General features: G+C 36.6%; 1 protein-coding gene across 3 annotated transcripts in view; it reads left to right on the top strand.

Moving 5' to 3' along the window:
* Positions 1–17,036, top strand: part of ZBTB20 (zinc finger and BTB domain containing 20) — a 501,160-nt gene that overhangs the window by 106,449 nt on the left and 377,675 nt on the right. For all 3 annotated transcript variants that reach the window (XR_004255641.1, XR_004255640.1, XM_032219991.1), the window contains exon 2: positions 1,955–2,078. The gene's annotated coding sequence lies outside the window, so the exon portion shown is untranslated. The remainder of the gene's footprint in view (positions 1–1,954; positions 2,079–17,036) is intronic.

The following is a 17,036-nucleotide window of genomic DNA, read 5'->3' on the forward strand; positions in this document are numbered from 1 at the left end:
TCTCTGTTGTATACATTCAAACCAATATATGGCAAATATATCAAACGCTGGAGATATAGAATTGAAGAATTATAAACAAAATTTGCTTCCTAACACAGAGCTCCAAAATTCTCATTGCCATGAATATCTGCAAACTTGCAAGCTATCTGAGCAGGTTAACTCTTCCCAGGGTAAGGAAAGAATTCTTCAGAGCTAGACATAATGTAATAGCTTCTGCCTTTCTCTTTGGCAGTTACAATATAATAAAAAACAATAGCAATAGTACCTACAATTATATACCACTTCATAGTACTTTACAGTACTCCCTGAGTGGTTTTCAGAATCCGCATATTCTGGGTTTTCATTCTACTGACCTTGGAAGGATCGAAGGCTAAGTTAACCTTGAGTTGGTCAGAATCAAACTCCTGGCAGTGAGTAGAATAGAGTTAGTCTGAAATACTGCATTCTGACCACTATGCCACCACAGCTAAAATGCTTATACATGAAAGGTGGTTCTTGCAGTTCTAAAGAATAGAGATAGTTATCAATTCTATCTTAAATAAATGAAGCATACTTATTTAGAATAGAATAGAATAACAGAGTTGGAAGGGACCTTGGAGGTCTTTTAGTCCAACCCCCTGCCTAGGCAGGAAACCCTAAACCATTTCAGACAAATGGTTATCCAACATCTTCTTTAAAACTTCCAGTGTTGGAGCATTCACAACTTCTGGAGGCAAGTTGTTCCTTTGATTAATTGTTCTAACTATCAGGAAATTTCTCCTCAGTTCTAAGTTGTTTCTCTCATTGATTAGTTTCCACCCATTGCTACTTGTTCTACCCTCAGGTTCTTTGGGGAATAGTTTGACTCCCTCTTTATCCATTCATCCGTTTCACCATGTATTACAAAGAAGCACTCAAAAACTAATGTCTGGCATAGGTTTATGAGGAATTTATAGGTTTGATAAGGAGAAACAGAGATGAATGGCACCAATATTCATAAAATAAATATTCAAATAGAGTATCAAAACTCTATTTCCTGTGAATGCAGTTTTAGTTTCTTTTAAACTTTAAAAATCATAACTTTGACTATAATATTACAGGATCATCTTTTAATACAGTAAGAAAACATATGTTTCCTGGTGGGGCTTAAATTTTATTAGGTTCTACCTATAAATTCTACCAAATTAGGTAGAATCTAATATGGTGGTTGTGGGTGGGTTATTTTCCAACTTACCACATTTGCTAGTGTGTATATTATTATTATTATTATTTAACTTTTGGAGAAAAACATGTTTTTTTTCCTTATAGAAGGGTGTGTGTGTGTATGTATTCTATATGCTCTTCATTTATTCTTTAATAATATTTTGCTTTTAATCCTATGATAAAATTATCATAAGGGTATAAAAATAAAACAAATTATACAAATGTTAGGAAAAGAAAGAAATGTTAATTACCAAAACTTTGATAAAACAATACAACTTTTTACTAAACATTAAAGGCCTATAATGAGAAATTTTAATTGTATTAAGTCTGGATTGGGTCTCATAAAAGGCAAATAAATAAATAAAATGTAAAATTATAGTTAGAATATATAACTAATGAGTTTTTTTATTAGTAATTTATTTTACTAATTCTGGAAATTATATAGGTAATTAGTAACATCATGTCTTAACAAATGAAACTTCACTACCACCATCCTGCATTTCTGCTTCATTTTTTAATGTTTGAATATTATCAATCACTGCAGTTGTATTTATCTAAAAACTAGATAAGGTACTAGATGTAACGTTCATTTCCTATGCAAGATTTATTTACTTAAATTGTATACAACTTAGTAATTGAAGTATTGGTCATCTTACCAATTTAGGGTGTGGTCAGTGTGGAAATATATTCAAATTTGTTTTTTTTCCACATACTTTTCTCATGACAAGTTTTTTTACATGTAATTTTGTGTTTCTTTTGCCTCATCTTTTAGGAAATTTGAGAGCTTAACATCTCTGCTGCTTCCTGCTTTTGCTGCGACAATTTCTTCTTGTATTTTCAAACAGAGCTCAGCCTTGCATCCCATCCCATCCTGTTGATTTCTCTTTGGTTACATGGTAAGCACTGTATTTGCTGTGTACATAGGCTGAATAGTATCCCTTTTCATCATCATCATTTTATAATCCTCATAACAGAAATATTGAGCACTGAAATAAATATTGTATGCTGATCCAGAAACAGTCAGTCTTTCCTAACGATAGGGGAAAGGTGAACATACTGAATTAGCTCTCAGAGTTAAGCTTTTGCATAACTTTGTATATAAATAAAATGCGAATTAAAATATGTAACCAAATTAAATCCATCAAATCTAATAAAAGAAGCAAAGAGAAGCAAAGAAATCTTGGACCATAAATCCCATTAACCAGGCCAAAGAGAAAATGCGTTAAGAGGAAGCTGCACTGTATCTTTTTGCATTGTCTGTTGGAATAATCTTCTTTACCCATTAAGTGGAGTGTTTAAAAATCTTAGTATTTCTGAAACAAAAAGAATACACAGCCACTGAGCTAGCGGGTTTTTATACCTTCTTTTTCTGAGTATTGTCCCTTACTACAATACAGAGCCATTTCTTTGTTCTCAGAAGCAAGCAGTTAAATTGTATGTAAATGTATGCAAATTAGATGCTGTCTAATAAAGAGAGGCATTAAATGGAAAAATATTTAGTTTGGCAAAAGAAGAGAAAAGAGAGGAAAAGAAAGCAGGTGTATTTTGGAAGAAATAAATGTATGAATTGCTAAAAGCCCTCCAACTTTAGATGGAGATTTCTAAAAAAGACTATTTAAAATTCTTGAAGGAGGTTTATTCTTTTGTTCTTTCATTCTCTGCCAACATTGTATATGTATATGAAATTACATACATATACTGGTTATATAAATTTGACACCTTTGACATGCTGCACTTAATATCTTTTTATATGTCTATCATTCAGCTATTATATCTTTTCATACCTATAAACATGATGGCCTAAATAAATGGGACAGAATTTTCATACAGCTCAGTAAAAACAATTTTGTTAACATAAATTATATAATAATTAAATGCATCCATTGTGACTATTAATATATATTACTAATAATAGCAGAATGATTATACATTATGGTTAAATACAACATAAAATTATCTCTCCCCCCCTCTCCCTTTCCCCCTCTCCCCATCCCTCCTTCTCTCTCTTTCTCCCCTTCTCCACTCACCTCTCTCTCTCTTATATTTATCAAATTTATATGGCCACCCATTTCACAAAACAAACAACAAAACTAAAATAATGAGGAGACACTAATACACAAAGATCTTTTTCTCTCTCTTTCATACCACAATAACATAACAAACAAAATCATAAAATATAATATACTATGTGCCAGTAGTTAAATAATAATCTCCTATAGCCTCCTCCATGTTAAAAATAGTGACATGAAGTAGAAAGCTCTCTGAAGCAATTTTGTCTTGATGACCTGAATAAAAATTTCAGAGAATCATCTGAATTTGTAGATTTAAGCTATTCTACAAGAATGGAACACATATCAACTCAGTATAGACAGTAGCACTGAAGTTTCAGTAAAAGGAAGAATCATCTCTTTTTGCAGCCCAAACCAAAATCTATACTGATTATTATTATTATTTTATTAAATGTATTTGCAGTCTGTCTCCCAAAAAGTCTGGCATCCTTATTCCAGTTAGGGTCAACATATCTAATTTCAATTTTTGGAAAAGTTATGGGCTCTTAACATTTCCTAAATTTCTTATCAATATTCTATTTTCTTTATTGTGACAGAAGAGGGAAATATTGAAATATATGATTAGAAAATAGTTCCCTTTACATTTGTAATATGCATCTAGCAATAGCATTAGCATTAGGATATGTGTGTTTGTGTGTGTGTGTATGTGTGTGTGTGTATGTATGCATGTATATATATATATGTATATGTATATGTATATATCTCCCTCATAATAATTTACATTACCCTCTGGGCAGTTTACAGTGTCATTATATGGCCCCTGGGCCCTCATTTGCAAGGATGGAAGGCTGAGTCAACCCTGAGCTCTGTCAGGATCAAACTCAGGCTATGCGCAGAGTTGGCCTGCAATACTGCATTCTAACCACTTGTGCACTGGGGCTCCTCATTTATTATTTATGTACGTGACCTGTCTGACAAATAATACATTTGGTTTTTAGTCAAAGAAAAACTAAGAATTGTAATTAGAATTTGTAGAAATGCGAGTTTCCTTTCAGTGTAAGCCAATGATGCAATGTTACTTATTTTATGGCATGTTGCAACATAACCATTGTTGAATAATTGCAAAAAGGTAAAGAGAAACCTTCTGTGCTCTCTATTAGCTTTAGCCTTTCTAAGGAACTATTGTAGAAAACAGTGACGTGCAGTGAGGTTTATGGCTGGTGAGGCACTGACACAATTTTTTTTAGACTTGTGGATTTCAACTCCCAGAATTCCACAGCCAGGCATGCTCAGTTCCGATTTGAAGCAACAGCATTTGTTTTTCTCCTTTGCGAAATAAGTTTCCTTCTTTTTTTTTCTTTTTATTCTTCCTTCCCCTCCTTCCTCCCTCTTTCCCTCCCTCCCCCCTCTCAAATACACACACACACACACACAAGTTGGATTGGAGGGAGTCAGGGAAACCACAAGAGGAGGCAGGAAGCCAGTCAAAGAGCCATACTGGAGCACACACACTTTCCCCCAGCCCCGGAAGGATCCAGCCCAGCTTCACTGATTACAGGTTTGAAAAGACAACGTGGCTCTGCCTGCAATCAAACTACACTTGGGGAGGGAGAGAACTTCCATCCAGCCTTTGCCCAAGGCCCACACCAGGAGGATGAAGTTTGAATTCCTCGCCTTCTCTCTGACCCAAACGTAGCTTTTCCAGCTGTTTCAGAGAGGATTTTAACTCTTGCCTGTCATCATGAAAAGAAAAAAAAAGTAAAAGGAAAAAGGCTGAGCTAGTTGCTGCCAGAGTCACCGTAGATAACTCTGCTTAACTGTTTAAAAAAGCCTCTAAAAAGCGCCCTCTACAGGAGGAGGCAGGAGAACACGTGTCTCACCTACATCAGGAATTTTTAACGCTTGCTTAACTCTGCTCGAGTGATCATAAAATGTCTAAAGTCAGACTAGATGAAGCACATCGTTCTCCTGCCTCCTCCTGTAGAGGGCACTTTTTAGAGGCTTTTTAAAACAGTTAAGCACTAAGCAGAGTCATCCACAGTGACTCTGGCAGCAACTAGCTCAGCCTGACCTCAGCTCTTGCCTTTTTCCTTTTACATTTTCTTTTCATGATGACAGTGGTGAGGCTCTGCCTCCCCTGCCTCACCTGACTGCACATCATTGGTAGAAAATGATATAATACATAAAGTATAATATCTGTATTTTCAAAAATTCAGGCAGTACCAGTTTTGTGCTTCAAAATTTGGAAAGCTTATATAATCAGTAATAAACTTTCTTTGGTTCCAAATCCATAATTTGAATATAGCTATTTTCTCACACTTTAGTTTTCATACTCATATATTACTGTTGTTAATTTGACTAACTATTCTGATCTGGAAATGTCTTCAAAATAAAATTATTCTTCTTGAACTTGTTTAAGTTTGTCATTGCATCCCTCCTCAGGATTAATTTCCTGTTTGCTTCTTCATTACCCTGCTCATGTTTATTTTTCAGCACTACTCCAACCAAACGACATAGCCATCGATCACAATCTCCAGCTCTGTTTATGAAAGTTAAATCCTCTTCTTTTGTAATTAGAGTATCTTCGTATATAGAGTTCTCATTGTCTTGCAGTCAAACTCCCACTGAATATTTCAGTAATGTGTGTACACTTTTTTTTCTACCAGTAGTTAGGCATTACTTCTTTATTTGATTTTGGAGATCTTTCTCCTAAGCAAGTTGACTTTCTCTTCTTCAAATCTGCACAGTGAGTTTATCATCACCCTAATGCAGATTATCCTTAGCTCCACTGTTCCTTTTATTAACAAAGGTGAATTTATTTGGAATTTCCAATGATACTGGCATTACTTTCACAGTAATTGAAGATGCTCAGCACTCTTTCCCACATCAAGATGTTAATTCTTGACAAGGATGTTTAATATATATGTGTATTAGAATAATGTTTTAAAAATATTCATACATGAAAATATAACCAGGAAAGGACTTAATCCCAAATATTAGAAATTTTGGAAAAAATTGTCCCAGGACTATTTACTGTTGAATCATCTCCCTGACTGTAGTGCTTGCCAATCACTCCCAAATTTAACATTTTTATACTACAATCAATAGCTTATTTGTTCATTCATAACAATAAGAAATGGTATAGGGCGGTGGTGAAATTCAATTTTTTTACTACCAGTTCTGTGGGTGTGGCTTGGTGGGTGTGGCAGGGGAAGGATTTGACTGGACTAGATGATCTTCCAACTCTGTTAATCTGTTTATTATTTATATTGCAATTTCTTGCTAGTTGCAAATAGTGTATCATCATCAATGTATGTATTTGTATTTCTTTTGTACTCTCTTACTTTCCCATATGGCCACATACCCCAAATTAAAGTAAATTTATAAATGTAAATTTAAGGCATCAAAATATACATAAATGGAATAAACAATGATTTTTTTAAAATAAAAGCCATTTCTTACTGTCCTGTTGGTCTCTAATGTTTTCTATTTTTACAAAATGGTCTAACATAATGTTTTGCTTTGTAAACCAAAGATAGAATAGAATAGAATAGAATAACAGAGTTGGAAGGGACCTTGGAGGTCTTCTAGTCCAACCCCCTGCTATAGGAAATCCTATACCACTACAGACAAATGATTATCCAACATCTTCTTAAAAACTTCCAGTGTTGGACATATTTCACATATTAAAAGAATTCACAGCATTCTTTTAATTTACTATTTCTTTATTTTGTACATTGTTTTCTATGACAAAAAAGCCCACAATGAAATGGTATACCATTAAGAAAACTAAGCGGCTTAGAGAAGAAATACAGTAAAAATTGCAACTTTCAAACCCGTCACTTTTTATTATCAAGGCAGGTGTTGAAACTCTTTTACTGTTATAGCATTCTTGGTAGAAGTACCGTATCTCTAAATGATGTTAGAGACCAAGGCAACCATTGACTCAGCTCAATGTGCATTCCTGCTTTGTGAAATAGTTGGTGAACTGAACTAGTCATCTACTAAGGTACATGAGATGAGATAAGAAGAGGAAAAAAATACTTTAAAACCACAGCAGGAATGTACACAGAAATTGCATTTCCAATTAAAGGAATGTGAGTACAGAGCAACACGGTTCCCTCCAAGAATAGTAACTTTTGTTTGGCCACAGGACAGCTAGGGAGCCTGAATAATACCCCTGTCGTGGTCAGACCACTGCCTACTGAGGCTCGACTTTCGGAGACCAAACCCCCACTGTAGGGAGGAGGAACCGACCAGGTGGTTCCGCCCCAGGCGTCTTATGGAACCGTCAAGGTTCCAGACAGAGCTTGGGGTTATTCCTGACACTTTCGCCCACAGTCCGGTGGAGACTCTGGTTGCTGCGTGGCACTCGGCAGCATCGGAGACCCTCGACCGGATTGCGCCACTGCGGCCCCTCCGAGGCGGCGGATCCCGGAGACCTCCTTGGTTCACCGAGGAACTCCGGGAGATGAAGCGCCGGAGGAGATGCCTAGAGCACCGTTGGAGGTCCGATAAGTCCGAAGCGAACCGAGCAATGGTAACCACCTGCACCAAGGAATACACCAGGGCACTTAGGGCTGCAAAAAGATCCCATATAGCCACCTTGGTTGCGTCCGCTGAGTCCCGCCCGGCCGCCCTGTTTAGGATAACCCGCTCCCTACTGAATAAAAGGGAAGCGGGGGAACCCTTGCAGGGCAGAGCCGAAGAGTATGCCCAATTCTTAGCGGACAAAATTGCTCGGTTTCGGTCGGACTTGGACTCCACCCCTGCAGCTCCAGCCGAGGCACAGGAGGATCAATTTGAACAACTCTGGGTTGAGTTTCAAGACGTTACCCCCGGGGATGTGGACAAGGCCATGAGGGCTGTAAGTACCTCCACCTGTGTACTGGATCCGTGTCCCTCATGGTTAGTTATTAACTGCAGTGAGGTGACACGAGGCTGGATCCAGGCGGTTGTCACCGCCTCACTTCGGGAGGGGAACTTCCCCGCCGCACTGAAAGCGGCGGTGGTGAGACCCCTCCTGAAGAAGCCATCTTTGGATCCAGCTATCCTTAATAATTATCGTCCAGTCTCCAACCTCCCCTTTCTGGGGAAGGTTGTTGAGAAGGTGGTGGCCTTCCAGCTCCAGCGGTCCTTGGAGGAAGCAAACTATCTAGACCCCTTCCAGTCAGGCTTCAGACCCGGTTACAGCACAGAAACCGCTTTGGTCGCATTGACCGATGATCTCTGGAGGGCCAGAGATGGAGGACATTCCTCCATCCTGGTTCTCCTCGACCTCTCAGCGGCTTTCGATACCATCGACCATGGTATCCTTCTGCGACGACTGCGGGAGGTGGGAGTGGGAGGCGCCGTGTTGCGGTGGTTCTCCTCCTACCTCTCGGACAGGTCGCAGTCGGTGTTAGTGGGGGGGCAGAGATCGTCCCCTAGGCCCCTAACTTATGGGGTGCCTCAGGGCTCGGTCTTATCCCCCCTACTATTCAACATCTACATGAAACCGCTGGGTGAGATCATTCGCAGGCACGGGATTAGATACCATCAATATGCGGACGATACTCAACTGTATCTGTCCGCCCCGTGCCAACTCAATGAAGCGGCAGACGTGATGAACCGCGGCCTCGAAGCTGTTATGGACTGGATGAGGGTTAACAAGCTCGTGCTCAACCCAGAAAAGACCGAGTGGCTGTTGTGTTTCCCTCCCAGAGATTCGACCAATATTCCATCACTCAGGCTGGGGGGTCAAATTCTACACCCCTCAGAGAGGGTTCGCAACTTGGGAGTCCTCCTGGACTCACAGCTATCGTTTGACCACCATTTAATGGCTGTGACCAGGGGGGCATTCGCCCAGGTTCGCCTGGTGCGCCAGTTGCGACCCTACCTGAATCGGGAGGCTCTCACAACAGTCACCCGGGCCCTTGTGACCTCTAGGCTGGAATACTGCAACGTGCTCTACATGGGGCTGCCCTTGAAGAGCATCCGGCGACTTCAGCTAGTACAGAATGCGGCCGCGCGAGTGATTGTGGGTGCACCTCGGTTCACCCGCATAACACCTATCCTCCGCGAGCTGCGCTGGCTACCTGTCGATCTCCGGATGCGCTTCAAGGTGCTATTAGTCACCCATAAAGCCCTACATGGCAGTGGATCTGGATACTTGAGAGACCGCCTTCTGCCAATTACATCCCTGCGACCAATAAGATCACATAGATTAGGCCTCCTCCGTATACCATCGGCCAGCCAGTGTCGGCTGGCAACTACAAGGAGGAGGGCCTTCTCAGTAGTAGCCCCGACCCTTTGGAACGAGCTCCCCGTAGAGATTCGCACCCTCGCCACCGTCCAGGCCTTCCGCACAGCCTTGAAGAACTGGCTCGCCCGTCAGGCCTGGGGACAAGGATAGTTCCCCTCCCGAATGATGAATGTATGTTGTTTAATATTTTATTATATGTCTTATCTTAATGTCTGTATTTCCCCTTCCCCGATTTTATGTGAGCCGCCCTGAGTCCCCTCAGGGAAAAGGGCGGCCTACAAATATTAATAAAATCTCAAAAAAAATCTCAAATAAGCCTCAAGTTAGAAAATGGGATAATCTGTAAAAACACATAGACTTTTATATAAGGAAATTCAAATTTCATGATAATTTCACGTGTAGATAAAAGACAATTGGACAATCCTTTCAATACACAGAGTTTTAATATTTGCCTCTATATGGAGGATGCAAATTGGAATGAGTGTTTTTTTTAATTTTATTGATGTTGGAATAGGCATGAAAATGCTTCCATTTAATGATTTATCTATTTGGATAACTAGTCTCTAGTTATCATTCCTTGAATTGATTATTTTCTGGGTAACGGTCAATTTATTGAAATCATTTCTGGTATAAGTGCTCACCAATTAAAACAATGTTAAAGAATGGTAGTTGTGTACTAAAATAATTTTGATTCTAGTAAATTGCCTGTTGGAATATCAGTTATTCATATTAACTAGTTATTGTTGTTGTTGCTATTATTTCTTTTTAATTATGCAGAGTGGTAATCAGTTTGATTATGCACAGTGCTAATCAGGTTAATTATGCAAAGTGCTAATCAGTTGTTCTCTAAGCACATGGGGAGTGCAGAGGTGCTGATGGTGAATAGAATTGCTACATGGGGTAGTCACAGCAGTCTTTTTTTTTTGTTAAAAAAGAGCAAATGAAATGACACAGAATTTTGTCTCTTAAAATCACAACAATGAAGAGGGCTGTGTGGATCTGAGTTCTAGGAGAAGTTTGAGTTTAAAATACTCTTTCTTTTAAATTGATCCATTTATTAAGCAGGTTTGGATTTATTGATTAGGACAAATAAAGTGACTTTTTTCAGGTATTACGAATTTCCAGAAAATTAGTATGAATGTAACGTTCAACATTTCTAAATCTATTCATATCATGTATTTGTACAGGAGTTTGGCCATATGTCTGTGTATATCTTTTGCAACAATAACAATAACATTTGTGATTGATTCTTTCTAGTGCTTTAATAAGAGGCATGGATATGAGAAAATAATAGGAATTAAGTGATTTAAGTCATTAATTAGATAACTTATTATTGATTTTTTCTGTTTAAAGGATTTGAATAGTGGTTATCTATTCTCTTCTCTTAAACTACCTTTCTCGACTATATTAAGGTTTCGAATATTTCCTGTTGTTATTCAAGCATGCACTGATTACACATAATCTGTGTTTTTTATTTAATTTTTTTAGAAGAGTTTAGTTTTCAGTGGAAGGAAAAGCCATGTCCAAGAACTTTGAGTGAGCATCTTGACAGCAAAAAGGCCTACTTGTTTTTAACAAAATGCTAATAATTTTTCCTTTATAAACCTAACTTTTGTAAAAATGCTTCAGTGTAAGAGGATTGATTACATGGACAAGGAAAAAATTAGATATGGATTTTTAAAATACATGTGCTGATTTGATTATTGGTTGCTTTAATTCTTTGAAAATGCATGTAGGAATTTGATAATAGACTCTGTACCAATCTGTGGAATTTCTGTGGAACTTCATTTATTTTCTCATTAAAGTTAATATAAAGTGGACAATAGTTTCAATATATGTTTAAATTACACTCACACATACTGCTCCCAAAATACAAAAAGATAATGATAGTGTGAAGTGAGATTTATTCTTTTTAAAATAATTTTCTATTTTACAATGTAAAAAAATCAGTTGGTCCATTTATACAAAACAAAATATTAATATAAAAAGAAAGTTTCATTTTAGTAACATGAAGTCCTTAAGCATGTTGCAATTAGTTGTGATACCTCATACATCATCAGTTAATGCTAACACTTTGGCACGTAACATAATGTAAGATATAAGTAAAGCATTCTCTTTTCACATACACACTTTTTGTGCTTATTGTGTGTGCATATTAATGAAATAAGGTGGGAAGCAGTGGTGCGATTCAAAAATATTTACTATCGGTTCTGTGGTCATGGCTTGGTGGGCATGGCATGACTTCGTTGGCTGGCTTGGTGGGCGTGGCAGGGGAAGGATACTGTAAAATCTCCAATCCCACTCCACTCTACGGGAAGGTTACTGCAAAATCCCCATTCCCTTCCAATCAGCTGGGACTCGGGAGGCAGAGAATAGATGGGGGCGGGGGCGGTCAGAGGTGTTATTTAACGGTTCTCCAAAAGTACTCAAAATTTCCTCTACTGTTTCTCCAAAACTGGTCAAAACCTGCTGAATGCCACCTCTTATGGAAAGACATTTTTAAAATTTAATACCTAGAATCAGTGTCTGTTCTTTTTCTAACTTTGAATTTCACCCCAGGAGTAATATACATTCTGATGTAAGAAGACATTGAAGTTCTATTGAAATATGATTACATTTGCAATTAAACCTGAAGATAATTTGACTTCTATTTCACCATGTTTTATTGTGATCTTGAAAGCTTAAGATCTTGGACAGACTTAATGACTACTAACATGCTTAACTATGTTGGGGATACTGAAACTTACAGAGTGAAGAAGTTGTTAGTTCAGATTTCAGAATTGGCACAAGGACATTATTGTATATGTCATATTCATATCTTTCAAATTCTATTCTTAAAAATTCTGTGCTGTTACTTTGTTCCTTACAAGATCAGGGCTGTTAGAATAATTAGGAAGAATCAGAGATATTCAAAGGTGTTCTACATTTCTGAATTTTCAGCTTTAAAATGAAAGTAATTTTCTAACCTCTTTAGTTACATAACTATAAAATTTTCATGTGCTATTTGACCTAGTTGTTCACAAAGCATAAACCTCCGATTTCCAGCATTTTATCTATGAACTGCAGAAAGTACAAGATTGTTAGACAAGCTCTTTCTTCTGTATTTTTATTCAATAACAATTGAAATATAAGATTACTTTTTTTCTTATAGGCCAGTAAGTTAAGATATTCACTATTTTCATCCTGAAAATGAAAAATAGTTCTTTTAATTGTTATTTACATATACTACTGTACACTTTTAGTAGAGATTATTTTCAAATTACTTAAGCAATTGCTTCAACAACCCAGAATATGCTATTGAAAAGTAACCCTTTTGAAGAAAAAGTGTAACAATTCATAAACACCTAATACTTTTGCTACAAGTTAATTTTTTTACTTTCATAGTAGTTTGATCATTTACATTCAATTTTAGATCACACATCTCAAAAGCATTTTATAGTGCGGTATTATGTACACAGGTTCTCAATTGTAGCTTTGCCTCAACATAAATTATAATTTAAATTAGCACCCTTTTTTTAAAAGCAAAAAATGGTCTGTATACATCCAAGGAGAACTGTGGGAAGAATCCTGCAGTTGATAAAAATAAATTAAATAAGCTATTTGTTGTTAAGACCCAAAATTTGCTTTTTTTCAAAACATTTTTATCTGCACTAAGGTATTTGTGTTCAGTAGGTTGAAATAAATTAAATGAATTTGTCAACATACTATTATATATGGTGATGTCAGGTACGCTGTGACAGAGGTTGAAAAAATCAAGACAGTGATTGCAATCATGCAGTCAAAGCCCCTTTCCTTTTTTAGATGCATCACATATAAGAAAAGGAAAATACTTTTTTTAAGCCTACTTTTTCCCCTTTGCAAATGCTCATGTGTAATATTATCCATTGTTTGGTCAGCATAGTTGTACTCCTTTGCTCAGTTTCTGCACCCATTTTAAAAATGTAGTAAAGAATAATAAACATAAAATATGTGTTCATGAATATATATCATAGGTTTTTTTCTCATCTGCATTGTCATTTCATTTGGTGATTTCATTTAATTCATTTAGTTAAATGAATTAAACAGCTTCTGCAATTAGAAACATATGGACTGTTTCTTACCTAAGGATTTTTTTTTTGCTTTTGGAAATATAATTACTATTATGATTATATCATGTTGGGCAATTGATGCAGAAAAATCAGGAGTGACATTTCTGTCAAGGATAAATAGTAGTAGTGATATTAATGACACTGTTATTCCCTATTCTGAAAGTCAATGCAATAATATGTCATAGAAATAAAGAATTAAATGCATATTTATTATTTTGCTAATTGAATAGTTGTTTCCCCTCCTCCCTTTCAATCAATACACTAGTGAAAAACTAGAGCAAAGTATTAGCAGATTAATAAATGACCCATATGTTTTTAAAAGAATAAAATATAAGTTTGTTGTAATTCTTCTCATTTCCCACAGATTAAATAAACACAGAACTATGATTCATTGATTGATTGATTAATTGATTGATTATTGTGCTATCAAGGCATTTTTACTCCCAGCAATCACATAGATAGACTTTATTCATGACAATCTATCATTAACCTGGTATTTCTTGTCTCCCAACAGTGCACTGATTGCACTGTAAACTGTAAACACTCCATTCACTTGTTCTTGGTGGTCCTCTTTCCAAAAAACAAAAACAGTCATATAGGGACTTCTATCCTCTTGTGACGTTCTATCTCAGCAAGTAGAAATAGCTATGGAGTAGGCAGTGTATATTGTATTGAAATGGGAAATGGAAAGATACAAGAAAAGGAAAGGGAGATTTGCTTCCAGGATTTAATTCTTCCCATAAACAACAGAAACTTCAGAGTCAGGGAACTGTGGAGGTGAGTCTTGAGAATTTTGAGTTAGTCTTTCTTTCATTTTAAAGAAAGGATAAAACCATTTCAAAAGAATAGGTTGCAGTTGATAATTTTGGTTTATATGACGGAATGTTTGAGATCTCAAGGAAACATCCTGATTAAAACTGTATGGCTCATATTGCTCTAGAAATGGAAAGCAGAAATGTTAGGAATTATCTTTGTCTTTTTGCCATGACAGACATAAAAGAAGAAAACTCTCTAAACACATACATATCTTATTATGAAACACACACACTTGGAAGAAGCCCCATTGGCAAAAACTAGCATAAAGTGACACGTTGTTTAAAAACTTGTTTTGAATTTTTTCTTCTGTTGATCATATGTAATGGGGTAAATAAACACCCTGTGTGTGGGACAACCAGGCTGAGTATTCATGCTCCAGCAACTGTTTACATCTTTGGATGCTCCATGGCTGTTTGTTTATTGTAAACATCATACCTGTATATGTTTGCAATATATACATTAGCAGTTGTGGTACAATCTTGGCTGCCTGGAAGTTTTCTGTACCCACCCACGTACACACACCCATCCTTCTAATGCAATGAATTCATCTTTGTACTTCTGATGAAACAGAGAGACTGCTTATTCAAGCAGGACATGGTGTACTCTGCTAAAATTAATGCAGGTGGATATGCAAGAAAAGCAAATAATCAAGCTAGTTTAGTTTTTTGTCTAATGTTAAACAAAAGCAACACAAGTCCACTGAGGTATTGATTTATATAGTAAATATGGTGCATGTAGGAGATATGATGTTATAGATATACAATGAAATAAATCCTTGCTTATGTGTGCAATGTCATGTTTTAATAGTATTTTGAAACTACTACTTCTGTTGATAATGGCTACATTCAAAGGGACCATTAAGTATGAAATAAGGCTTCTGCACTTCTGTTGTAGTCTAAAGGAGGTTGTCTTTTTGAACCAACACTAACTATGCTTAGTTTTAACTAAAGTTTATAAAAGAATAAAAGTTTATCATATAAACTTTTAACTGTTTAGCTAAATTGAATGCAAACTTTTTGTACAGAATAAAAATTTAAATAAAAAAATTCATTTTAGCATAATAAAAATGTACAAAATGCTGAAAATTATGATCTACATTTTCCAAGGTTCAGGAGTATGCAAAGTCAGAAAAAGTCAGTTACTGACTAGGGAGACTCCCCTTCCGGAGCTGGTTGGGAAAAGGATAGAAAGATTTTCAATATGATATTTATTCCTCTGAAATTAGATCTATCCTTTTTTCCTCAAGAGGGAGAATGTGATGGCCTTGTGATGCTGATCCTGAGCTCTTAGAATCATATTTTAGAAGTCAGCATTTTAAAAAGAATACAAATTTTGAGGGGAAAAAATTCATGTATTCAAGTATAAATAAACTTACATGATTTTTACACATGTCAAAATACTGTACCTGGAAGGCACTATTAATAGGATTCCCCCCGCCCCCTGGTAAGTATGTGGGCACTTCAAAAGGATGTCAATGTGGGCTGAAGTATGCCATTCTGCAGACACCACAAAAAGGTGGAAATTGCAGTGCAATCGGATAAAAATTTCTTAAAATATACATGGTAGTACTGGTTGTATTAGCTGCATCTGCAATGGAGTAAAGCTATTTGACTTTATTAAGTGAATAAGTATATGAAATAATATGTTGCCATCAGTTTAATGATTGTAACCAGCTGTAATACATATTCAGTATGATTTTAGAAGCTGGTATTCAGTTATGATGTAGTTGGGTTAACCTACATTTGGCAGAAAAAACAGTAGCTCACACCGTGTCTAATACTGTGCCATTAATGCACAAATAAGAAATCCTTATTTCTTATTTTCATCTGATTTCTTTTTATAATGTTTAAAAAGAATTAATTAATTTGAATGGTATTAAGAGGGACTTAAGTTATGCTATTTTATTCTATTTATTTGAATTGAATTGAATTGTGGGTATGAGAAACAGAGCCTACATAGAATCTCAGTTTGAATAATTACTGACATAGATGCAATTGTGTATGTATGTGTGTTTGTTTGTTTGTTTGTTCGTTTGTTTGTTTGTTTTCTTCTTAGCACTTCCCAGGAGGCAAGAGATCCTTTTCCTTCCCAACAGGATCAAAGTCCATCTATTGATTTAGGCGGGAATTCACTGACCAGCTTGTCACTTGAGCCTGATATCATAGGTTGAGAGACTTAATGGTCCAAAGTCACCCAGCTGCCTTACATGCCTAAAGTGGGATTAGAAATCACAGTCTTCTGGTTTCTAGCATGATGAAACCAGAGGTTGTATTTTGCCGGTTTGAACTGGTTTGAACCAGTAGTGGCGGCAGCACGAGGCTCCGCCCATCCACCCAGACATCAATATGGATGTGCATGTGCGCACTCCTGCTACCGAACTGGTAGTGAAGAAAAGAGGATACCATTACTGGATGAAACCATGTTTTCTTGTAATATTTGTAGATGTTTCATTCAAACTAGGTAAAATCATCAGTGCTAGTAAGGAATGAGTTTTATTCTCAGTTTATATTGTACGGTAAGCCACTAGACTATAAACTGAGAGCCCCTACCTTACTCCTTACTAGCACAAACGTTACCGAATTTGAGTAACAAAATGTCCTCAAGAAAACAACCAAGCTCAGAGATTACCAGCCCCCCCCTTGATATATTATATGTGATATTTACAATGCACTTTGTACATGAGCAATATCACATACA

The sequence above is a fragment of the Thamnophis elegans genome, chromosome 6 (assembly GCF_009769535.1).
Source record: "Thamnophis elegans isolate rThaEle1 chromosome 6, rThaEle1.pri, whole genome shotgun sequence".
Taxonomy (NCBI): Eukaryota; Metazoa; Chordata; class Lepidosauria; order Squamata; family Colubridae; genus Thamnophis; species Thamnophis elegans.